The sequence below is a fragment of the Lithobates pipiens genome, unplaced genomic scaffold (genome assembly GCF_037356315.1).
Source record: "Lithobates pipiens isolate NorthernLeopardFrog02 unplaced genomic scaffold, aLitPip1_a1.2 Scaffold_28, whole genome shotgun sequence".
Classification (NCBI taxonomy): domain Eukaryota; kingdom Metazoa; phylum Chordata; class Amphibia; order Anura; family Ranidae; genus Lithobates; species Lithobates pipiens.
Window position 1 is genome coordinate 129,744,679 of NW_027507789.1, and position 23,780 is coordinate 129,768,458.

Sequence of the window (23,780 nt, forward strand, 5' to 3'; positions counted from 1 at the left end):
TATGTGTAATATGTATGTAACATGTGTGTACCATGCATGTCATATGCATGCCATATGTGTGTAACATGTATGTAAGATATGTGCAACATGCATGTCATATGTGTGTCATATTAATGTAACATGTGTGTGACATGCATGGCATATGTGTGTAGCATGTATGTGATGTGTATGCCATGTATGTTATATGTGTGTAATATGTGTAACATGCATGTGACATGTGTGTAAAATGGTGTCTAAATGGTGTGCAACATGAGTGTGACATGTATGTAACATGTATGCAACATGTATATCATATGTATGTAACATTTGTATAATATGTGTGAACTATGTGTGTAATATGTAAGTAGCACGTGTGTCACATGTGTGTAACATGTATGTCATATGTGTGTAGTGTGTGTAGCATGTATGTAATATGTGCACAACATGCATATTATATGTATGTATCATGTATCAAACAAAACATGCAATGATTGCAGCTTTTCTAATGCTGCTAAAGCAGAGAGGTAAGTGTTTTTTGAGATTCCAGTGAGTTGGGAAAGGAACTGCAGTAAATTGCAGGAGCAAGATCAGAGAAGCTTGAGCCCTAGAGGGTAGGGATTTTGTTAAAAGGAGTTTGGCAGCAGTGGGATTCGAACCCACGCCCCCAAAGAGACTGGAGCCTTAATCCAGCGCCTTAGACCGCTCGGCCATGCTACCCATAAAAATGAACACATTATCGACTAAAATGGGGTGGGACATTCCATGCTCTGCATTCATTGCTTGAGCTGGAGGCCTCAGAACTCTAAACTACAAGTATTCACCACTTTATCCATTATAAAAGGTAGTTGAAGTTTCACGGAGATGGCCAAGATGCCACCTTATGTGTTTCAGTCCTCTTTCTGAGGCAGCAGGTGGTGGTCACTTTACACTTGAGAGTGGACTTTGGGTGCAGCATTCTGTGGCAAGTTCACTTGGCACTCTGCTGAAAAGTGTGCCAGCTTTTCATTAGTACTGCTTGTTTTTTGGTGTCCACACTTAAAGTGTTAATGTGGAATCTAGCTTACAGGAGAGGTAATCACGTTCAGTTGGACTTGTTTTGTAACGTTGACAAGATTTCACTAGTCATCTCATCAGAAGTGTGCCCTTTTGGAAGACTTCTCAACCAAAGCATGCAATTTCCTAATGCTGCTGTTCTGAGATTCCAGTGTGTTGAGCAAGGAATGCCAGCAAAGTGCAGCAGAAACTTCAGAGACGCTTGAGCAATCAAGGATAGGCATTTGTTAAAAGAGCTTGGCAGCAGTGGGATTTGAACCCACGCCTCCAAAGAGACTGGAGCCTAAATCCAGCGCCTTAGACTGCTCGGCCATGCTACCTGTGAAAGTGCTCTTGCTAAGGACTAAAAAGAGGCATGACAGTCTACATTCCATGCTCTGCATTCATTGTTTGTATGTGACATGTACGTAACATGTATGTCATGTGTGTCATATGTATGTAACGTGTGTAACATGTATTTCATAAGTGTATGACATGTATGTAACATGTATTCAACATGTATGTCATATTTATGTATAATCTGTGTAATATGTGTGTAACACGTATGAAATATGTGTGATATGTATGCCATATGTGTATTGTGTGTCATATGTGTAACATGTATGTAACATGTGTGTACCATGCATGTCATATGCATGCCATATGTGTGTAACATGTATGTAAGATATGTGCAACATGCATGTCATATGTGTGTCATATTAATGTAACATGTGTGTGACATGCATGGCATATGTGTGTAGCATGTATGTGATGTGTATGACATGTATGTTATATGTGTGTAATATGTGTAACATGCATGTGACATGTGTGTAAAATTGTGTCTAAATGGTGTGCAACATGAGTGTGACATGTATGTAACATGCATGCAACATGTATATCATATGTATGTAACATTTGTGTAATATGTGTGAACTATGTGTGTAATATGTAAGTAGCATGTGTGTCACATGTGTGTAACATGTATGTCATATGTGTGTAGTGTGTGTAGCATGTATGTAATATGTGCACAACATGCATATTATATGTATGTATCATGTATCAAACAAAACATGCAATGATTGGAGCTTTTCTAATGCTGCTAAAGCAGAGAGGTAAGTGTTTTTTGAGATTCCAGTGAGTTGGGAAAGGAACTGCAGTAAATTGCAGGAGCAAGATCAGAGAAGCTTGAGCCCTAGAGGGTAGGGATTTTGTTAAAAGGAGTTTGGCAGCAGTGGGATTCGAACCCACGCCCCCAAAGAGACTGGAGCCTTAATCCAGCGCCTTAGACCGCTCGGCCATGCTACCCATAAAAATGAACACATTATCGACTAAAATGGGGTGGGACATTCCATGCTCTGCATTCATTGCTTGAGCTGGAGGCCTCAGAACTCTAAACTACAAGTATTCACCACTTTATCCATTATTAAAGGTAGTTGAAGTTTCACGGAGATGGCCAAGATGCCACCTTATGTGTTTCAGTCCTCTTTCTGAGGCAGCAGGTGGTGGTCACTTTACACTTGAGAGTGGACTTTGGGTGCAGCATTCTGTGGCAAGTTCACTTGGCACTCTGCTGAAAAGTGTGCCAGCTTTTCATTAGTACTGCTTGTTTTTTGGTGTCCACACTTAAAGTGTTAATGTGGAATCTAGCTTACAGGAGAGGTAATCACGTTCAGTTGAACTTGTTTTGTAACGTTGACAAGATTTCACTAGTCATCTCATCAGAAGTGTGCCCTTTTGGAAGACTTCTCAACCAAAGCATGCAATTTCCTAATGCTGCTGTTCTGAGATTCCAGTGTGTTGAGCAAGGAATGCCAGCAAAGTGCAGCAGAAACTTCAGAGACGCTTGAGCAATCAAGGATAGGCATTTGTTAAAAGAGCTTGGCAGCAGTGGGATTTGAACCCACGCCTCCAAAGAGACTGGAGCCTAAATCCAGCGCCTTAGACTGCTCGGCCATGCTACCTGTGAAAGTGCTCTTGCTAAGGACTAAAAAGAGGCATGACAGTCTACATTCCATGCTCTGCATTCATTGTTTGTATGTGACATGTACGTAACATGTATGTCATGTGTGTCATATGTATGTAACGTGTGTAACATGTATTTCATAAGTGTATGACATGTATGTAACATGTATTCAACATGTATGTCATATTTATGTATAATCTGTGTAATATGTGTGTAACACGTATGAAATATGTGTGATATGTATGCCATATGTGTATTGTGTGTCATATGTGTAACATGTATGTAACATGTGTGTACCATGCATGTCATATGCATGCCATATGTGTGTAACATGTATGTAAGATATGTGCAACATGCATGTCATATGTGTGTCATATTAATGTAACATGTGTGTGACATGCATGGCATATGTGTGTAGCATGTATGTGATGTGTATGACATGTATGTTATATGTGTGTAATATGTGTAACATGCATGTGACATGTGTGTAAAATTGTGTCTAAATGGTGTGCAACATGAGTGTGACATGTATGTAACATGCATGCAACATGTATATCATATGTATGTAACATTTGTGTAATATGTGTGAACTATGTGTGTAATATGTAAGTAGCATGTGTGTCACATGTGTGTAACATGTATGTCATATGTGTGTAGTGTGTGTAGCATGTATGTAATATGTGCACAACATGCATATTATATGTATGTATCATGTATCAAACAAAACATGCAATGATTGGAGCTTTTCTAATGCTGCTAAAGCAGAGAGGTAAGTGTTTTTTGAGATTCCAGTGAGTTGGGAAAGGAACTGCAGTAAATTGCAGGAGCAAGATCAGAGAAGCTTGAGCCCTAGAGGGTAGGGATTTTGTTAAAAGGAGTTTGGCAGCAGTGGGATTCGAACCCACGCCCCCAAAGAGACTGGAGCCTTAATCCAGCGCCTTAGACCGCTCGGCCATGCTACCCATAAAAATGAACACATTATCGACTAAAATGGGGTGGGACATTCCATGCTCTGCATTCATTGCTTGAGCTGGAGGCCTCAGAACTCTAAACTACAAGTATTCACCACTTTATCCATTATAAAAGGTAGTTGAAGTTTCACGGAGATGGCCAAGATGCCACCTTATGTGTTTCAGTCCTCTTTCTGAGGCAGCAGGTGGTGGTCACTTTACACTTGAGAGTGGACTTTGGGTGCAGCATTCTGTGGCAAGTTCACTTGGCACTCTGCTGAAAAGTGTGCCAGCTTTTCATTAGTACTGCTTGTTTTTTGGTGTCCACACTTAAAGTGTTAATGTGGAATCTAGCTTACAGGAGAGGTAATCACGTTCAGTTGGACTTGTTTTGTAACGTTGACAAGATTTCACTAGTCATCTCATCAGAAGTGTGCCCTTTTGGAAGACTTCTCAACCAAAGCATGCAATTTCCTAATGCTGCTGTTCTGAGATTCCAGTGTGTTGAGCAAGGAATGCCAGCAAAGTGCAGCAGAAACTTCAGAGACGCTTGAGCAATCAAGGATAGGCATTTGTTAAAAGAGCTTGGCAGCAGTGGGATTTGAACCCACGCCTCCAAAGAGACTGGAGCCTAAATCCAGCGCCTTAGACCGCTCAGCCATGCTACCTGTGAAAGTGCTCTTGCTAAGGACTAAAAAGAGGCATGACAGTCTACATTCCATGCTCTGCATTCATTGTTTGTATGTGACATGTACGTAACATGTATGTCATGTGTGTCATATGTATGTAACGTGTGTAACATGTATTTCATAAGTGTATGACATGTATGTAACATGTATTCAACATGTATGTCATATTTATGTATAATCTGTGTAATATGTGTGTAACACGTATGAAATATGTGTGATATGTATGCCATATGTGTATTGTGTGTCATATGTGTAACATGTATGTAACATGTGTGTACCATGCATGTCATATGCATGCCATATGTGTGTAACATGTATGTAAGATATGTGCAACATGCATGTCATATGTGTGTCATATTAATGTAACATGTGTGTGACATGCATGGCATATGTGTGTAGCATGTATGTGATGTGTATGACATGTATGTTATATGTGTGTAATATGTGTAACATGCATGTGACATGTGTGTAAAATTGTGTCTAAATGGTGTGCAACATGAGTGTGACATGTATGTAACATGCATGCAACATGTATATCATATGTATGTAACATTTGTGTAATATGTGTGAACTATGTGTGTAATATGTAAGTAGCACGTGTGTCACATGTGTGTAACATGTATGTCATATGTGTGTAGTGTGTGTAGCATGTATGTAATATGTGCACAACATGCATATTATATGTATGTATCATGTATCAAACAAAACATGCAATGATTGCAGCTTTTCTAATGCTGCTAAAGCAGAGAGGTAAGTGTTTTTTGAGATTCCAGTGAGTTGGGAAAGGAACTGCAGTAAATTGCAGGAGCAAGATCAGAGAAGCTTGAGCCCTAGAGGGTAGGGATTTTGTTAAAAGGAGTTTGGCAGCAGTGGGATTCGAACCCACGCCCCCAAAGAGACTGGAGCCTTAATCCAGCGCCTTAGACCGCTCGGCCATGCTACCCATAAAAATGAACACATTATCGACTAAAATGGGGTGGGACATTCCATGCTCTGCATTCATTGCTTGAGCTGGAGGCCTCAGAACTCTAAACTACAAGTATTCACCACTTTATCCATTATAAAAGGTAGTTGAAGTTTCACGGAGATGGCCAAGATGCCACCTTATGTGTTTCAGTCCTCTTTCTGAGGCAGCAGGTGGTGGTCACTTTACACTTGAGAGTGGACTTTGGGTGCAGCATTCTGTGGCAAGTTCACTTGGCACTCTGCTGAAAAGTGTGCCAGCTTTTCATTAGTACTGCTTGTTTTTTGGTGTCCACACTTAAAGTGTTAATGTGGAATCTAGCTTACAGGAGAGGTAATCACGTTCAGTTGAACTTGTTTTGTAACGTTGACAAGATTTCACTAGTCATCTCATCAGAAGTGTGCCCTTTTGGAAGACTTCTCAACCACAGCATGCAATTTCCTAATGCTGCTGTTCTGAGATTCCAGTGTGTTGAGCAAGGAATGACAGCAAAGTGCAGCAGAAACTTCAGAGACGCTTGAGCAATCAAGGATAGGCATTTGTTAAAAGAGCTTGGCAGCAGTGGGATTTGAACCCACGCCTCCAAAGAGACTGGAGCCTTAGACCGCTCGGCCATGCTACCTGTGAAAATGCTCTTGCTAAGGACTAAAAAGAGGCATGACAGTCTACATTCCATGCTCTGCATTCATTGTTTGTATGTGACATGTACGTAACATGTATGTCATGTGTGTCATATGTATGTAACGTGTGTAACATGTATTTCATAAGTGTATGACATGTATGTAACATGTATTCAACATGTATGTCATATGTATGTATAATCTGTGTAATATGTGTGTAACACGTATGTAATATGTGTGATATGTATGCCATATGTGTATTGTGTGTCATATGTGTAACATGTATGTAACATGTGTGTACCATGCATGTCATATGCATGCCATATGTGTGTAACATGTATGTAAGATATGTGCAATATGCATGTCATATGTGTGTCATATTAATGTAACATGTGTGTGACATGCATGGCATATGTGTGTAGCATGTATGTGATGTGTATGACATGTATGTTATATGTGTGTAATATGTGTAACATGCATGTGACATGTGTGTAAAATGGTGTCTAAATGGTGTGCAACATGAGTGTGACATGTATGTAACATGCATGCAACATGTATATCATATGTATGTAACATTTGTATAATATGTGTGAACTATGTGTGTAATATGTAAGTAGCACGTGTGTCACATGTGTGTAACATGTATGTCATATGTGTGTAGTGTGTGTAGCATGTATGTAATATGTGCACAACATGCATATTATATGTATGTATCATGTATCAAACAAAACATGCAATGATTGCAGCTTTTCTAATGCTGCTAAAGCAGAGAATCTACATTCCATGCTCTGCATTCATTGTTTGTATGTGACATGTACGTAACATGTATGTCATGTGTGTCATATGTATGTAACGTGTTTAACATGTATTTCATAAGTGTATGACATGTATGTAACATGCATTCAACATGTATGTCATATGTATGTATAATCTGTGTAATATGTGTGTAACACATATGTAATATGTGTGATATGTATGCCATATGTGTATTGTGTGTCATATGTGTAACATGTATGTAACATGTGTGTACCATGCATGTCATATGCATGCCATATGTGTGTAACATGTATGTAAGATATGTGCAACATGCATGTCATATGTGTGTCATATTAATGTAACATGTGTGTGACATGCATGGCATATGTGTGTAGCATGTATGCGATGTGTATGACATGTATGTTATATGTGTGTAATATGTGTAACATGCATGTGACATGTGTGTAAAATTGTGTCTAAATGGTGTGCAACATGAGTGTGACATGTATGTAACATGCATGCAACATGTATATCATATGTATGTAACATTTGTGTAATATGTGTGAACTATGTGTGTAATATGTAAGTAGCATGTGTGTCACATGTGTGTAACATGTATGTCATATGTGTGTAGTGTGTGTAGCATGTATGTAATATGTGCACAACATGCATATTATATGTATGTATCATGTATCAAACAAAACATGCAATGATTGCAGCTTTTCTAATGCTGCTAAAGCAGAGAGGTAAGTGTTTTTTGAGATTCCAGTGAGTTGGGAAAGGAACTGCAGTAAATTGCAGGAGCAAGATCAGAGAAGCTTGAGCCCTAGAGGGTAGGGATTTTGTTAAAAGGAGTTTGGCAGCAGTGGGATTCGAACCCACGCCCCCAAAGAGACTGGAGCCTTAATCCAGCGCCTTAGACCGCTCGGCCATGCTACCCATAAAAATGAACACGTTATCGACTAAAATGGGGTGGGACATTCCATGCTCTGCATTCATTGCTTGAGCTGGAGGCCTCAGAACTCTAAACTACAAGTATTCACCACTTTATCCATTATAAAAGGTAGTTAAAGTTTCACGGAGATGGCCAAGATGCCACATTATGTGTTTCAGTCCTCTTTCTGAGGCAGCAGGTGGTGGTCACTTTACACTTGAGAGTGGACTTTGGGTGCAGCATTCTGTGGCAAGTTCACTTGGCACTCTGCTGAAAAGTGTGCCAGCTTTTCATTAGTACTGCTTGTTTTTTGGTGTCCACACTTAAAGTGTTAATGTGGAATCTAGCTTACAGGAGAGGTAATCACGTTCAGTTGGACTTGTTTTGTAACGTTGACAAGATTTCACTAGTCATCTCATCAGAAGTGTGCCCTTTTGGAAGACTTCTCAACCAAAGCATGCAATTTCCTAATGCTGCTGTTCTGAGATTCCAGTGTGTTGAGCAAGGAATGCCAGCAAAGTGCAGCAGAAACTTCAGAGACGCTTGAGCAATCAAGGATAGGCATTTGTTAAAAGAGCTTGGCAGCAGTGGGATTTGAACCCACGCCTCCAAAGAGACTGGAGCCTAAATCCAGCGCCTTAGACCGCTCGGCCATGTTACCTGTGAAAGTGCTCTTGCTAAGGACTAAAAAGAGGCATGACAGTCTACATTCCATGCTCTGCATTCATTGTTTGTATGTGACATGTACGTAACATGTATGTCATGTGTGTCATATGTATGTAACGTGTGTAACATGTATTTCATAAGTGTATGACATGTATGTAACATGTATTCAACATGTATGTCATATGTATGTATAATCTGTGTAATATGTGTGTAACACGTATGTAATATGTGTGATATGTATGCCATATGTGTATTGTGTGTCATATGTGTAATATGTATGTAACATGTGTGTACCATGCATGTCATATGCATGCCATATGTGTGTAACATGTATGTAAGATATGTGCAACATGCATGTCATATGTGTGTCATATTAATGTAACATGTGTGTGACATGCATGGCATATGTGTGTAGCATGTATGTGATGTGTATGACATGTATGTTATATGTGTGTAATATGTGTAACATGCATGTGACATGTGTGTAAAATGGTGTCTAAATGGTGTGCAACATGAGTGTGACATGTATGTAACATGCATGCAACATGTATATCATATGTATGTAACATTTGTATAATATGTGTGAACTATGTGTGTAATATGTAAGTAGCACGTGTGTCACATGTGTGTAACATGTATGTCATATGTGTGTAGTGTGTGTAGCATGTATGTAATATGTGCACAACATGCATATTATATGTATGTATCATGTATCAAACAAAACATGCAATGATTGCAGCTTTTCTAATGCTGCTAAAGCAGAGAGGTAAGTGTTTTTTGAGATTCCAGTGAGTTGGGAAAGGAACTGCAGTAAATTGCAGGAGCAAGATCAGAGAAGCTTGAGCCCTAGAGGGTAGGGATTTTGTTAAAAGGAGTTTGGCAGCAGTGGGATTCGAACCCACGCCCCCAAAGAGACTGGAGCCTTAATCCAGCGCCTTAGACCGCTCGGCCATGCTACCCATAAAAATGATCACATTATCGACTAAACTACAAGTATTCACCACTTTATCCATTATAAAAGGTAGTTAAAGTTTCACGGAGATGGCCAAGATGCCACCTTATGTGTTTCAGTCCTCTTTCTGAGGCAGCAGGTGGTGGTCACTTTACACTTGAGAGTGGACTTTGGGTGCAGCATTCTGTGGCAAGTTCACTTGGCACTCTGCTGAAAAGTGTGCCAGCTTTTCATTAGTACTGCTTGTTTTTTGGTGTCCACACTTAAAGTGTTAATGTGGAATCTAGCTTACAGGAGAGGTAATCACGTTCAGTTGGACTTGTTTTGTAACGTTGACAAGATTTCACTAGTCATCTCATCAGAAGTGTGCCCTTTTGGAAGACTTCTCAACCAAAGCATGCAATTTCCTAATGCTGCTGTTCTGAGATTCCAGTGTGTTGAGCAAGGAATGCCAGCAAAGTGCAGCAGAAACTTCAGAGACGCTTGAGCAATCAAGGATAGGCATTTGTTAAAAGAGCTTGGCAGCAGTGGGATTTGAACCCACGCCTCCAAAGAGACTGGAGCCTAAATCCAGCGCCTTAGACCGCTCGGCCATGCTAGCTGTGAAAGTGCTCTTGCTAAGGACTAAAAAGAGGCATGACAGTCTACATTCCATGCTCTGCATTCATTGTTTGTATGTGACATGTACGTAACATGTATGTCATGTGTGTCATATGTATGTAACGTGTGTAACATGTATTTCATAAGTGTATGACATGTATGTAACATGTATTCAACATGTATGTCATATTTATGTATAATCTGTGTAATATGTGTGTAACACGTATGAAATATGTGTGATATGTAGACATGTGCATTCGTTTTCGTCCGAATGCATTTTCGTCCGAATTTCAGCTATTTTCGTTTTCGTTTTGACAAACGATAACGAAAGCACAAAATCCGAAAAACGAAAGATCCGACATAAATAAATGCTTTATTTTCGTTTTCATTGTTACAACAGTTCGATATAGAATAGGAGATTCGACATGACTCTGACGATAACAATCTGTCTATAGAACCTGTGGTCGAATGTGCTTAACCTTACCTCTATTAGTCCAAGATTATATAGAGAAAATATTCGACAGAGAAAAAAGATTTGACAGAGAGAAAAGATTCTGCAAGTTACTGTCCTAAAAAGTGTTTGGGGACCCGGGTCCTGCCCCAGGGGACATGTATCAATGCAAAAAAAAGTTTTAAAAACGGCCGTTTTTTCGGGAGCAGTGATTTTAATAATGATTAAAGTGAAACAATAAAAGTGTAATATTCCTTTAAATTTCGTAGGGGGGGGGTTGTCTATAGTATGCCTGTGAAGGGGCGCATGTTTCCCGTGCTTAGAATTGTCCCTGCACAAAGTGTCATTTATGCAGGAAAAAAAGTCCTTTAAAATCACTCGCAGCTATAATGAATTGTCGGCTCCCGTAATACAGAGAACACTCATTGAAAGTCATTGATAAAAAAATAAATAAATAAATAAAAAAAAAAGCGTGGGGGTCCCCCAAATTCAATTTCCAGGCCCTTCAGGTCTGGTATGGATATTAAGGGGAACCCTGCCTCAAATTTAAGAAAAAATTTGACGTGGGGTTCCCCCTAAATATCCATAACCAGACCCTTCAGGTCTGGTATGGATATTAAGGGGAACCCCGCATCAAATTTAAAAAAAATTTGACATGGGGTTCCCCCTAAAAATCCATACCAGACCCTTTATCCGAGCACGCAACCTGGCAGGCCGCAGGAAAAGAGGGGGGGACGAGAGAGCGGCCCCCCTCCCTCCTGAACCGTACCAGGCCACATGCCCTCAACATTGGGAGGATGCTTTGGGGGTCCGTGACCCCTCAAAGCACCTTGTCCCCATGTTGATGAGGACAAGGGCCTCATCCCCACAACCCTGGCCGGTGGTTGTGGAGGTCTGCGGGCGGGGGGCTTATCAGAATCTGGAAGCCCCCTTTAACAAGGGGACCCCCAGATCCCGGCCCCCCCCCTGTTTGAAATGGTAAGGGGGTACAAAAGTACCCCTACCATTTCACAAAGAAAGTGTAAAAAATGGTTAAATAAAACAAACACACTTTTGAAAAATTCCTTTATTAAAAATAAAAAAAAGATTCCAGCGGCGGTAATCCACTCTTGCTATCCAGCGACGGACGGTCAGCTCTCCATCGATGTCTAATGTCATCCAGCGCAGCGCAGCATCCTTCTTCTGTCTCCGTGGAGGAGACACTACAGACATTCCGGCGGCTTGACGTTTCTTATATAGGGTGGGCGGGGCCACCCGTCACCTGACCCCGCCCCCCTCTGACGCAAGGGGAAACCCGGGGTTCCCTGTGACGTAGGGGTGACCCGCACCCCTCTGATGTAACACAGGCAGGTTTCCGTTACATCAGAGGGGGGCGGGGTCACCCATACGTCACGGGGAACCCCGGGTTTCCCCTTGCGTCAGAGGGGGGCGGGGTCAGGTGACGGGTGGCCCCGCCCTCCGTATATAAGAAACGTCAGCGCCGGAATGCCTCCAGTGTCTCCGTGGAGGAGACAGAAGAAGGACGAAGGATTCGCTGCGCTGCGCTGGATGACATTAGACATCGATGGAGAGCTGACCGTCCGTCGCTGGATAGCAAGAGTGGATTACCGCCGCTGGAATCTTTTTTTATTTTTAATAAAGGAATTTTTAAAAAGTGTGTTTGTTTTATTTAAACATTTTTTACACTTTCTTTGTGAAATGGTAGGGGTACTTTTGTACCCCCTTACCATTTCAAACAGGGGGGGGGCCGGGATCTGGGGGTCCCCTTGTTAAAGGGGGCTTCCAGATTCTGATAAGCCCCCCGCCCGCAGACCTCCACAACCACCGGCCAGGGTTGTGGGGATGAGGCCCTTGTCCTCATCAACATGGGGACAAGGTGCTTTGAGGGGTCACGGACCCCCAAAGCATCCTCCCAATGTTGAGGGCATGTGGCCTGGTACGGTTCAGGAGGGAGGGGGGGGCGCTTTCTCGTCCCCCCCTCTTTTCCTGCGGCCTGCCAGGTTGCGTGCTCGGATAAAGGGTCTGGTATGGATTTTTAGGGGGAACCCCACGTCAATTTTTTTTTTAATTTGACGCGGGGTTCCCCTTAATATCCATACCAGACCTGAAGGGTCTGGTTATGGATATTTAGGGGGAACCCCACGTCAAATTTTTTCTTAAATTTGAGGCAGGGTTCTCCTTAATATCCATACCAGACCTGAAGGGCCTGGTAATTGAATTTGGGGGACCCCCACGCTTTTTTTTTTATTTATTTATTTATTTATTTTTTATCAATGACTTTCAATGAGTGTTCTCTGTATTACGGGAGCCGACAATTCATTATAGCTGCGAGTGATTTTAAAGGACTTTTTTTCCTGCATAAATGACACTTTGTGCAGGGACAATTCTAAGCACGGGAAACATGCGCCCCTTCACAGGCATACTATAGACAACCCCCCCCTACGAAATTTAAAGGAATATTACACTTTTATTGTTTCACTTTAATCATTATTAAAATCACTGCTCCCGAAAAAACGGCCGTTTTTAAAACTTTTTTTTGCATTGATACATGTCCCCTGGGGCAGGACCCGGGTCCCCAAACACTTTTTAGGACAGTAACTTGCAAATTAGCCTTTAAAATTAGCACTTTAGATTTTGAACGTTGGAGTCCCATAGACTTTAATAGGGTTCTAAAGTATGCTATATAGTTAGCTCCGTCGAATCTTCTTTATACATTCGACAGACACCATAAGCCTTCCAAGACAGATTCGACCGTAATTCATGTGGATTTTCGGACGAATGCAATTTTTGAACGAAAAACGAAATAAATAAAAACGAATTTCGGGAGTAACTAAATAAATTAAGTTTTCAGACGAAAACGAAATTCCGAAACGAAATATTTTACTCTGCACATGTCTAGTGATATGTATGCCATATGTGTATTGTGTGTCATATGTGTAACATGTATGTAACATGTGTGTACCATGCATGTCATATGCATGCCATATGTGTGTAACATGTATGTAAGATATGTGCAACATGCATGTCATATGTGTGTCATATTAATGTAACATGTGTGTGACATGCATGGCATATGTGTGTAGCATGTATGTGATGTGTATGACATGTATGTTATATGTGTGTAATATGTGTAACATGCATGTGACATGTGTGTAAAATTGTGTCTAAATGGTGTGCAACATGAGTGTGACATGTATGTAACATGCATGCAACATGTATATCATATGTATGTAACATTTGTGTAATATGTGTGAACTATGTGTGTAATATGTAAGTAGCATGTGTGTCACATGTGTGTAACATGTATGTCATATGTGTGTAGTGTGTGTAGCATGTATGTAATATGTGCACAACATGCATATTATATGTATGTATCATGTATCAAACAAAACATGCAATGATTGCAGCTTTTCTAATGCTGCTAAAGCAGAGAGGTAAGTGTTTTTTGAGATTCCAGTGAGTTGGGAAAGGAACTGCAGTAAATTGCAGGAGCAAGATCAGAGAAGCTTGAGCCCTAGAGGGTAGGGATTTTGTTAAAAGGAGTTTGGCAGCAGTGGGATTCGAACCCACGCCCCCAAAGAGACTGGAGCCTTAATCCAGCGCCTTAGACCGCTCGGCCATGCTACCCATAAAAATGAACACATTATCGACTAAAATGGGGTGGGACATTCCATGCTCTGCATTCATTGCTTGAGCTGGAGGCCTCAGAACTCTAAACTACAAGTATTCACCACTTTATCCATTATAAAAGGTAGTTGAAGTTTCACGGAGATGGCCAAGATGCCACCTTATGTGTTTCAGTCCTCTTTCTGAGGCAGCAGGTGGTGGTCACTTTACACTTGAGAGTGGACTTTGGGTGCAGCATTCTGTGGCAAGTTCACTTGGCACTCTGCTGAAAAGTGTGCCAGCTTTTCATTAGTACTGCTTGTTTTTTGGTGTCCACACTTAAAGTGTTAATGTGGAATCTAGCTTACAGGAGAGGTAATCACGTTCAGTTGGACTTGTTTTGTAACGTTGACAAGATTTCACTAGTCATCTCATCAGAAGTGTGCCCTTTTGGAAGACTTCTCAACCAAAGCATGCAATTTCCTAATGCTGCTGTTCTGAGATTCCAGTGTGTTGAGCAAGGAATGCCAGCAAAGTGCAGCAGAAACTTCAGAGACGCTTGAGCAATCAAGGATAGGCATTTGTTAAAAGAGCTTGGCAGCAGTGGGATTTGAACCCACGCCTCCAAAGAGACTGGAGCCTAAATCCAGCGCCTTAGACCGCTCGGCCATGCTACCTGTGAAAGTGCTCTTGCTAAGGACTAAAAAGAGGCATGACAGTCTACATTCCATGCTCTGCATTCATTGTTTGTATGTGACATGTACGTAACATGTATGTCATGTGTGTCATATGTATGTAACGTGTGTAACATGTATTTCATAAGTGTATGACATGTATGTAACATGTATTCAACATGTATGTCATATTTATGTATAATCTGTGTAATATGTGTGTAACACGTATGAAATATGTGTGATATGTATGCCATATGTGTATTGTGTGTCATATGTGTAACATGTATGTAACATGTGTGTACCATGCATGTCATATGCATGCCATATGTGTGTAACATGTATGTAAGATATGTGCAACATGCATGTCATATGTGTGTCATATTAATGTAACATGTGTGTGACATGCATGGCATATGTGTGTAGCATGTATGTGATGTGTATGACATGTATGTTATATGTGTGTAATATGTGTAACATGCATGTGACATGTGTGTAAAATTGTGTCTAAATGGTGTGCAGCATGAGTGTGACATGTATGTAACATGCATGCAACATGTATATCATATGTATGTAACATTTGTGTAATATGTGTGAACTATGTGTGTAATATGTAAGTAGCATGTGTGTCACATGTGTGTAACATGTATGTCATATGTGTGTAGTGTGTGTAGCATGTATGTAATATGTGCACAACATGCATATTATATGTATGTATCATGTATCAAACAAAACATGCAATGATTGCAGCTTTTCTAATGCTGCTAAAGCAGAGAGGTAAGTGTTTTTTGAGATTCCAGTGAGTTGGGAAAGGAACTGCAGTAAATTGCAGGAGCAAGATCAGAGAAGCTTGAGCCCTAGAGGGTAGGGATTTTGTTAAAAGGAGTTTGGCAGCAGTGGGATTCGAACCCACGCCCCCAAAGAGACTGGAGCCTTAATCCAGCGCCTTAGACCGCTCGGCCATGCTACCCATAAAAATGAACACATTATCGACTAAAATGGGGTGGGACATTCCATGCTCTGCATTCATTGCTTGAGCTGGAGGCCTCAGAACTCTAAACTACAAGTATTCACCACTTTATCCATTATAAAAGGTAGTTGAAGTTTCACGGAGATGGCCAAGATGCCACCTTATGTGTTTCAGTCCTCTTTCTGAGGCAGCAGGTGGTGGTCACTTTACACTTGAGAGTGGACTTTGGGTGCAGCATTCTGTGGCAAGTTCACTTGGCACTCTGCTGAAAAGTGTGCCAGCTTTTCATTAGTACTGCTTGTTTTTTGGTGTCCACACTTAAAGTGTTAATGTGGAATCTAGCTTACAGGAGAGGTAATCACGTTCAGTTCGACTTGTTTTGTAACGTTGACAAGATTTCACTAGTCATCTCATCAGAAGTGTGCCCTTTTGGAAGACTTCTCAACCAAAGCATGCAATTTCCTAATGCTGCTGTTCTGAGATTCCAGTGTGTTGAGCAAGGAATGCCAGCAAAGTGCAGCAGAAACTTCAGAGACGCTTGAGCAATCAAGGATAGGCATTTGTTAAAAGAGCTTGGCAGCAGTGGGATTTGAACCCACGCCTGCAAAGAGACTGGAGCCTAAATCCAGCGCCTTAGACCGCTCAGCCATGCTACCTGTGAAAGTGCTCTTGCTAAGGACTAAAAAGAGGCATGACAGTCTACATTCCATGCTCTGCATTCATTGTTTGTATGTGACATGTACGTAACATGTATGTCATGTGTGTCATATGTATGTAACGTGTGTAACATGTATTTCATAAGTGTATGACATGTATGTAACATGTATTCAACATGTATGTCATATTTATGTATAATCTGTGTAATATGTGTGTAACACGTATGAAATATGTGTGATATGTATGCCATATGTGTATTGTGTGTCATATGTGTAACATGTATGTAACATGTGTGTACCATGCATGTCATATGCATGCCATATGTGTGTAACATGTATGTAAGATATGTGCAACATGCATGTCATATGTGTGTCATATTAATGTAACATGTGTGTGACATGCATGGCATATGTGTGTAGCATGTATGTGATGTGTATGACATGTATGTTATATGTGTGTAATATGTGTAACATGCATGTGACATGTGTGTAAAATTGTGTCTAAATGGTGTGCAACATGAGTGTGACATGTATGTAACATGCATGCAACATGTATATCATATGTATGTAACATTTGTGTAATATGTGTGAACTATGTGTGTAATATGTAAGTAGCACGTGTGTCACATGTGTGTAACATGTATGTCATATGTGTGTAGTGTGTGTAGCATGTATGTAATATGTGCACAACATGCATATTATATGTATGTATCATGTATCAAACAAAACATGCAATGATTGCAGCTTTTCTAATGCTGCTAAAGCAGAGAGGTAAGTGTTTTTTGAGATTCCAGTGAGTTGGGAAAGGAACTGCAGTAAATTGCAGGAGCAAGATCAGAGAAGCTTGAGCCCTAGAGGGTAGGGATTTTGTTAAAAGGAGTTTGGCAGCAGTGGGATTCGAACCCACGCCCCCAAAGAGACTGGAGCCTTAATCCAGCGCCTTAGACCGCTCGGCCATGCTACCCATAAAAATGAACACATTATCGACTAAAATGGGGTGGGACATTCCATGCTCTGCATTCATTGCTTGAGCTGGAGGCCTCAGAACTCTAAACTACAAGTATTCACCACTTTATCCATTATAAAAGGTAGTTGAAGTTTCACGGAGATGGCCAAGATGCCACCTTATGTGTTTCAGTCCTCTTTCTGAGGCAGCAGGTGGTGGTCACTTTACACTTGAGAGTGGACTTTGGGTGCAGCATTCTGTGGCAAGTTCACTTGGCACTCTGCTGAAAAGTGTGCCAGCTTTTCATTAGTACTGCTTGTTTTTTGGTGTCCACACTTAAAGTGTTAATGTGGAATCTAGCTTACAGGAGAGGTAATCACGTTCAGTTGAACTTGTTTTGTAACGTTGACAAGATTTCACTAGTCATCTCATCAGAAGTGTGCCCTTTTGGAAGACTTCTCAACCACAGCATGCAATTTCCTAATGCTGCTGTTCTGAGATTCCAGTGTGTTGAGCAAGGAATGACAGCAAAGTGCAGCAGAAACTTCAGAGACGCTTGAGCAATCAAGGATAGGCATTTGTTAAAAGAGCTTGGCAGCAGTGGGATTTGAACCCACGCCTCCAAAGAGACTGGAGCCTTAGACCGCTCGGCCATGCTACCTGTGAAAATGCTCTTGCTAAGGACTAAAAAGAGGCATGACAGTCTACATTCCATGCTCTGCATTCATTGTTTGTATGTGACATGTACGTAACATGTATGTCATGTGTGTCATATGTATGTAACGTGTGTAACATGTATTTCATAAGTGTATGACATGTATGTAACATGTATTCAACATGTATGTCATATGTATGTATAATCTGTGTAATATGTGTGTAACACGTATGTAATATGTGTGATATGTATGCCATATGTGTATTGTGTGTCATATGTGTAACATGTATGTAACATGTGTGTACCATGCATGTCATATGCATGCCATATGTGTGTAACATGTATGTAAGATATGTGCAATATGCATGTCATATGTGTGTCATATTAATGTAACATGTGTGTGACATGCATGGCATATGTGTGTAGCATGTATGTGATGTGTATGACATGTATGTTATATGTGTGTAATATGTGTAACATGCATGTGACATGTGTGTAAAATGGTGTCTAAATGGTGTGCAACATGAGTGTGACATGTATGTAACATGCATGCAACATGTATATCATATGTATGTAACATTTGTATAATATGTGTGAACTATGTGTGTAATATGTAAGTAGCACGTGTGTCACATGTGTGTAACATGTATGTCATATGTGTGTAGTGTGTGTAGCATGTATGTAATATGTGCACAACATGCATATTATATGTATGTATCATGTATCAAACAAAACATGCAATGATTGCAGCTTTTCTAATGCTGCTAAAGCAGAGAATCTACATTCCATGCTCTGCATTCATTGTTTGTATGTGACATGTACGTAACATGTATGTCATGTGTGTCATATGTATGTAACGTGTTTAACATGTATTTCATAAGTGTATGACATGTATGTAACATGCATTCAACATGTATGTCATATGTATGTATAATCTGTGTAATATGTGTGTAACACATATGTAATATGTGTGATATGTATGCCATATGTGTATTGTGTGTCATATGTGTAACATGTATGTAACATGTGTGTACCATGCATGTCATATGCATGCCATATGTGTGTAACATGTATGTAAGATATGTGCAACATGCATGTCATATGTGTGTCATATTAATGTAACATGTGTGTGACATGCATGGCATATGTGTGTAGCATGTATGCGATGTGTATGACATGTATGTTATATGTGTGTAATATGTGTAACATGCATGTGACATGTGTGTAAAATTGTGTCTAAATGGTGTGCAACATGAGTGTGACATGTATGTAACATGCATGCAACATGTATATCATATGTATGTAACATTTGTGTAATATGTGTGAACTATGTGTGTAATATGTAAGTAGCATGTGTGTCACATGTGTGTAACATGTATGTCATATGTGTGTAGTGTGTGTAGCATGTATGTAATATGTGCACAACATGCATATTATATGTATGTATCATGTATCAAACAAAACATGCAATGATTGCAGCTTTTCTAATGCTGCTAAAGCAGAGAGGTAAGTGTTTTTTGAGATTCCAGTGAGTTGGGAAAGGAACTGCAGTAAATTGCAGGAGCAAGATCAGAGAAGCTTGAGCCCTAGAGGGTAGGGATTTTGTTAAAAGGAGTTTGGCAGCAGTGGGATTCGAACCCACGCCCCCAAAGAGACTGGAGCCTTAATCCAGCGCCTTAGACCGCTCGGCCATGCTACCCATAAAAATGAACACGTTATCGACTAAAATGGGGTGGGACATTCCATGCTCTGCATTCATTGCTTGAGCTGGAGGCCTCAGAACTCTAAACTACAAGTATTCACCACTTTATCCATTATAAAAGGTAGTTAAAGTTTCACGGAGATGGCCAAGATGCCACATTATGTGTTTCAGTCCTCTTTCTGAGGCAGCAGGTGGTGGTCACTTTACACTTGAGAGTGGACTTTGGGTGCAGCATTCTGTGGCAAGTTCACTTGGCACTCTGCTGAAAAGTGTGCCAGCTTTTCATTAGTACTGCTTGTTTTTTGGTGTCCACACTTAAAGTGTTAATGTGGAATCTAGCTTACAGGAGAGGTAATCACGTTCAGTTGGACTTGTTTTGTAACGTTGACAAGATTTCACTAGTCATCTCATCAGAAGTGTGCCCTTTTGGAAGACTTCTCAACCAAAGCATGCAATTTCCTAATGCTGCTGTTCTGAGATTCCAGTGTGTTGAGCAAGGAATGACAGCAAAGTGCAGCAGAAACTTCAGAGACGCTTGAGCAATCAAGGATAGGCATTTGTTAAAAGAGCTTGGCAGCAGTGGGATTTGAACCCACGCCTCCAAAGAGACTGGAGCCTTAGACCGCTCGGCCATGCTACCTGTGAAAATGCTCTTGCTAAGGACTAAAAAGAGGCATGACAGTCTACATTCCATGCCCTGCATTCATTGTTTGTATGTGACATGTACGTAACATGCATGTCATGTGTGTCATATGTATGTAACGTGTGTAACATGTATTTCATAAGTGTATGACATGTATGTAACATGTATTCAACATGTATGTCATATGTATGTATAATCTGTGTAATATGTGTGTAACACGTATGTAATATGTGTGTAACACGTATGTAATATGTGTGATATGTATGCCATATGTGTATTGTGTGTCATATGTGTAACATGTATGTAACATGTGTGTACCATGCATGTCATATGCATGCCATATGTGTGTAACATGTATGTAAGATATGTGCAATATGCATGTCATATGTGTGTCATATTAATGTAACATGTGTGTGACATGCATGGCATATGTGTGTAGCATGTATGTGATGTGTATGACATGTATGTTATATGTGTGTAATATGTGTAACATGCATGTGACATGTGTGTAAAATGGTGTCTAAATGGTGTGCAACATGAGTGTGACATGTATGTAACATGCATGCAACATGTATATCATATGTATGTAACATTTGTATAATATGTGTGAACTATGTGTGTAATATGTAAGTAGCACGTGTGTCACATGTGTGTAACATGTATGTCATATGTGTGTAGTGTGTGTAGCATGTATGTAATATGTGCACAACATGCATATTATATGTATGTATCATGTATCAAACAAAACATGCAATGATTGCAGCTTTTCTAATGCTGCTAAAGCAGAGAGTCTACATTCCATGCTCTGCATTCATTGTTTGTATGTGACATGTACGTAACATGTATGTCATGTGTGTCATATGTATGTAACGTGTGTAACATGTATTTCATAAGTGTATGACATGTATGTAACATGCATTCAACATGTATGTCATATGTATGTATAATCTGTGTAATATGTGTGTAACACATATGTAAGATGTGAGATATGTATGCCATATGTGTATTGTGTGTCATATGTGTAACATGTATGTAACATGTGTGTACCATGCATGTCATATGCATGCCATATGTGTGTAACATGTATGTAAGATATGTGCAACATGCATGTCATATGTGTGTCATATTAATGTAACATGTGTGTGACATGCATGGCATATGTGTGTAGCATGTATGTGATGTGTATGACATGTATGTTATATGTGTGTAATATGTGTAACATGCATGTGACATGTGTGTAAAATTGTGTCTAAATGGTGTGCAACATGAGTGTGACATGTATGTAACATGCATGCAACATGTATATCATATGTATGTAACATTTGTGTAATATGTGTGAACTATGTGTATAATATGTAAGTAGCACGTGTGTCACATGTGTGTAACATGTATGTCATATGTGTGTAGTGTGTGTAGCATGTATGTAATATGTGCACAACATGCATATTATATGTATGTATCATGTATCAAACAAAACATGCAATGATTGCAGCTTTTCTAATGCTGCTAAAGCAGAGAGGTAAGTGTTTTTTGAGATTCCAGTGAGTTGGGAAAGGAACTGCAGTAAATTGCAGGAGCAAGATCAGAGAAGCTTGAGCCCTAGAGGGTAGGGATTTTGTTAAAAGGAGTTTGGCAGCAGTGGGATTCGAACCCACGCCCCCAAAGAGACTGGAGCCTTAATCCAGCGCCTTAGACCGCTCGGCCATGCTACCCATAAAAATGAACTCGTTATCGACTAAAATGGGGTGGGACATTCCATGCTCTGCATTCATTGCTTGAGCTGGAGGCCTCAGAACTCTAAACTACAAGTATTCACCACTTTATCCATTATAAAAGGTAGTTAAAGTTTCACGGAGATGGCCAAGATGCCACCTTATGTGTTTCAGTCCTCTTTCTGAGGCAGCAGGTGGTGGTCACTTTACACTTGAGAGTGGACTTTGGGTGCAGCATTCTGTGGCAAGTTCACTTGGCACTCTGCTGAAAAGTGTGCCAGCTTTTCATTAGTACTGCTTGTTTTTTGGTGTCCACACTTAAAGTGTTAATGTGGAATCTAGCTTACAGGAGAGGTAATCACGTTCAGTTGGACTTGTTTTGTAACGTTGACAAGATTTCACTAGTCATCTCATCAGAAGTGTGCCCTTTTGGAAGACTTCTCAACCAAAGCATGCAATTTCCTAATGCTGCTGTTCTGAGATTCCAGTGTGTTGAGCAAGGAATGCCAGCAAAGTGCAGCAGAAACTTCAGAGACGCTTGAGCAATCAAGGATAGGCATTTGTTAAAAGAGCTTGGCAGCAGTGGGATTTGAACCCACGCCTCCAAAGAGACTGGAGCCTAAATCCAGCGCCTTAGACCGCTCGGCCATGCTAGCTGTGAAAGTGCTCTTGCTAAGGACTAAAAAGAGGCATGACAGTCTACATTCCATGCTCTGCATTCATTGTTTGTATGTGACATGTACGTAACATGTATGTCATGTGTGTCATATGTATGTAACGTGTGTAACATGTATTTCATAAGTGTATGACATGTATGTAACATGTATTCAACATGTATGTCATATTTATGTATAATCTGTGTAATATGTGTGTAACACGTATGAAATATGTGTGATATGTATGCCATATGTGTATTGTGTGTCATATGTGTAACATGTATGTAACATGTGTGTACCATGCATGTCATATGCATGCCATATGTGTGTAACATGTATGTAAGATATGTGCAACATGCATGTCATATGTGTGTCATATTAATGTAACATGTGTGTGACATGCATGGCATATGTGTGTAGCATGTATGTGATGTGTATGACATGTATGTTATATGTGTGTAATATGTGTAACATGCATGTGACATGTGTGTAAAATTGTGTCTAAATGGTGTGCAACATGAGTGTGACATGTATGTAACATGCATGCAACATGTATATCATATGTATGTAACATTTGTGTAATATGTGTGAACTATGTGTGTAATATGTAAGTAGCATGTGTGTCACATGTGTGTAACATGTATGTCATATGTGTGTAGTGTGTGTAGCATGTATGTAATATGTGCACAACATGCATATTATATGTATGTATCATGTATCAAACAAAACATGCAATGATTGCAGCTTTTCTAATGCTGCTAAAGCAGAGAGGTAAGTGTTTTTTGAGATTCCAGTGAGTTGGGAAAGGAACTGCAGTAAATTGCAGGAGCAAGATCAGAGAAGCTTGAGCCCTAGAGGGTAGGGATTTTGTTAAAAGGAGTTTGGCAGCAGTGGGATTCGAACCCACGCCCCCAAAGAGACTGGAGCCTTAATCCAGCGCCTTAGACCGCTCGGCCATGCTACCCATAAAAATGAGCACATTATCGACTAAAATGGGGTGGGACATT

General features: G+C 40.3%; 20 non-coding genes across 20 annotated transcripts; all 20 read right to left on the minus strand.

Annotated features, from left to right (window-relative positions):
- Positions 1–614: 614 nt before the first annotated feature.
- TRNAL-AAG (transfer RNA leucine (anticodon AAG)) lies at positions 615–696 on the minus strand. The gene has a single exon. It is a non-coding gene; the product is annotated as a tRNA-Leu (tRNA).
- A 574-nt stretch (positions 697–1,270) lies between these two features.
- TRNAL-UAG (transfer RNA leucine (anticodon UAG)) lies at positions 1,271–1,352 on the minus strand. The gene has a single exon. It is a non-coding gene; the product is annotated as a tRNA-Leu (tRNA).
- An 882-nt stretch (positions 1,353–2,234) lies between these two features.
- TRNAL-AAG (transfer RNA leucine (anticodon AAG)) lies at positions 2,235–2,316 on the minus strand. Its single transcript has one exon. It is a non-coding gene; the product is annotated as a tRNA-Leu (tRNA).
- Positions 2,317–2,890: 574 nt separating this feature from the next.
- Positions 2,891–2,972, minus strand: TRNAL-UAG (transfer RNA leucine (anticodon UAG)). Its single transcript has one exon. It is a non-coding gene; the product is annotated as a tRNA-Leu (tRNA).
- Positions 2,973–3,854: 882 nt separating this feature from the next.
- On the minus strand, positions 3,855–3,936 carry TRNAL-AAG (transfer RNA leucine (anticodon AAG)). The gene has a single exon. It is a non-coding gene; the product is annotated as a tRNA-Leu (tRNA).
- A 574-nt stretch (positions 3,937–4,510) lies between these two features.
- Positions 4,511–4,592, minus strand: TRNAL-UAG (transfer RNA leucine (anticodon UAG)). The gene has a single exon. It is a non-coding gene; the product is annotated as a tRNA-Leu (tRNA).
- Positions 4,593–5,474: 882 nt separating this feature from the next.
- Positions 5,475–5,556, minus strand: TRNAL-AAG (transfer RNA leucine (anticodon AAG)). The gene has a single exon. It is a non-coding gene; the product is annotated as a tRNA-Leu (tRNA).
- A 2,254-nt stretch (positions 5,557–7,810) lies between these two features.
- On the minus strand, positions 7,811–7,892 carry TRNAL-AAG (transfer RNA leucine (anticodon AAG)). Its single transcript has one exon. It is a non-coding gene; the product is annotated as a tRNA-Leu (tRNA).
- Positions 7,893–8,466: 574 nt separating this feature from the next.
- TRNAL-UAG (transfer RNA leucine (anticodon UAG)) lies at positions 8,467–8,548 on the minus strand. Its single transcript has one exon. It is a non-coding gene; the product is annotated as a tRNA-Leu (tRNA).
- Positions 8,549–9,430: 882 nt separating this feature from the next.
- On the minus strand, positions 9,431–9,512 carry TRNAL-AAG (transfer RNA leucine (anticodon AAG)). Its single transcript has one exon. It is a non-coding gene; the product is annotated as a tRNA-Leu (tRNA).
- Positions 9,513–10,020: 508 nt separating this feature from the next.
- On the minus strand, positions 10,021–10,106 carry TRNAL-UAG (transfer RNA leucine (anticodon UAG)). Its single transcript has one exon. It is a non-coding gene; the product is annotated as a tRNA-Leu (tRNA).
- Positions 10,107–14,101: 3,995 nt separating this feature from the next.
- TRNAL-AAG (transfer RNA leucine (anticodon AAG)) lies at positions 14,102–14,183 on the minus strand. The gene has a single exon. It is a non-coding gene; the product is annotated as a tRNA-Leu (tRNA).
- A 574-nt stretch (positions 14,184–14,757) lies between these two features.
- On the minus strand, positions 14,758–14,839 carry TRNAL-UAG (transfer RNA leucine (anticodon UAG)). Its single transcript has one exon. It is a non-coding gene; the product is annotated as a tRNA-Leu (tRNA).
- An 882-nt stretch (positions 14,840–15,721) lies between these two features.
- On the minus strand, positions 15,722–15,803 carry TRNAL-AAG (transfer RNA leucine (anticodon AAG)). The gene has a single exon. It is a non-coding gene; the product is annotated as a tRNA-Leu (tRNA).
- A 574-nt stretch (positions 15,804–16,377) lies between these two features.
- Positions 16,378–16,459, minus strand: TRNAL-UAG (transfer RNA leucine (anticodon UAG)). The gene has a single exon. It is a non-coding gene; the product is annotated as a tRNA-Leu (tRNA).
- An 882-nt stretch (positions 16,460–17,341) lies between these two features.
- On the minus strand, positions 17,342–17,423 carry TRNAL-AAG (transfer RNA leucine (anticodon AAG)). The gene has a single exon. It is a non-coding gene; the product is annotated as a tRNA-Leu (tRNA).
- A 2,254-nt stretch (positions 17,424–19,677) lies between these two features.
- Positions 19,678–19,759, minus strand: TRNAL-AAG (transfer RNA leucine (anticodon AAG)). Its single transcript has one exon. It is a non-coding gene; the product is annotated as a tRNA-Leu (tRNA).
- Positions 19,760–22,035: 2,276 nt separating this feature from the next.
- TRNAL-AAG (transfer RNA leucine (anticodon AAG)) lies at positions 22,036–22,117 on the minus strand. Its single transcript has one exon. It is a non-coding gene; the product is annotated as a tRNA-Leu (tRNA).
- A 570-nt stretch (positions 22,118–22,687) lies between these two features.
- On the minus strand, positions 22,688–22,773 carry TRNAL-UAG (transfer RNA leucine (anticodon UAG)). The gene has a single exon. It is a non-coding gene; the product is annotated as a tRNA-Leu (tRNA).
- An 882-nt stretch (positions 22,774–23,655) lies between these two features.
- Positions 23,656–23,737, minus strand: TRNAL-AAG (transfer RNA leucine (anticodon AAG)). Its single transcript has one exon. It is a non-coding gene; the product is annotated as a tRNA-Leu (tRNA).
- Between the last annotated feature and the right edge of the window lie 43 nt (positions 23,738–23,780).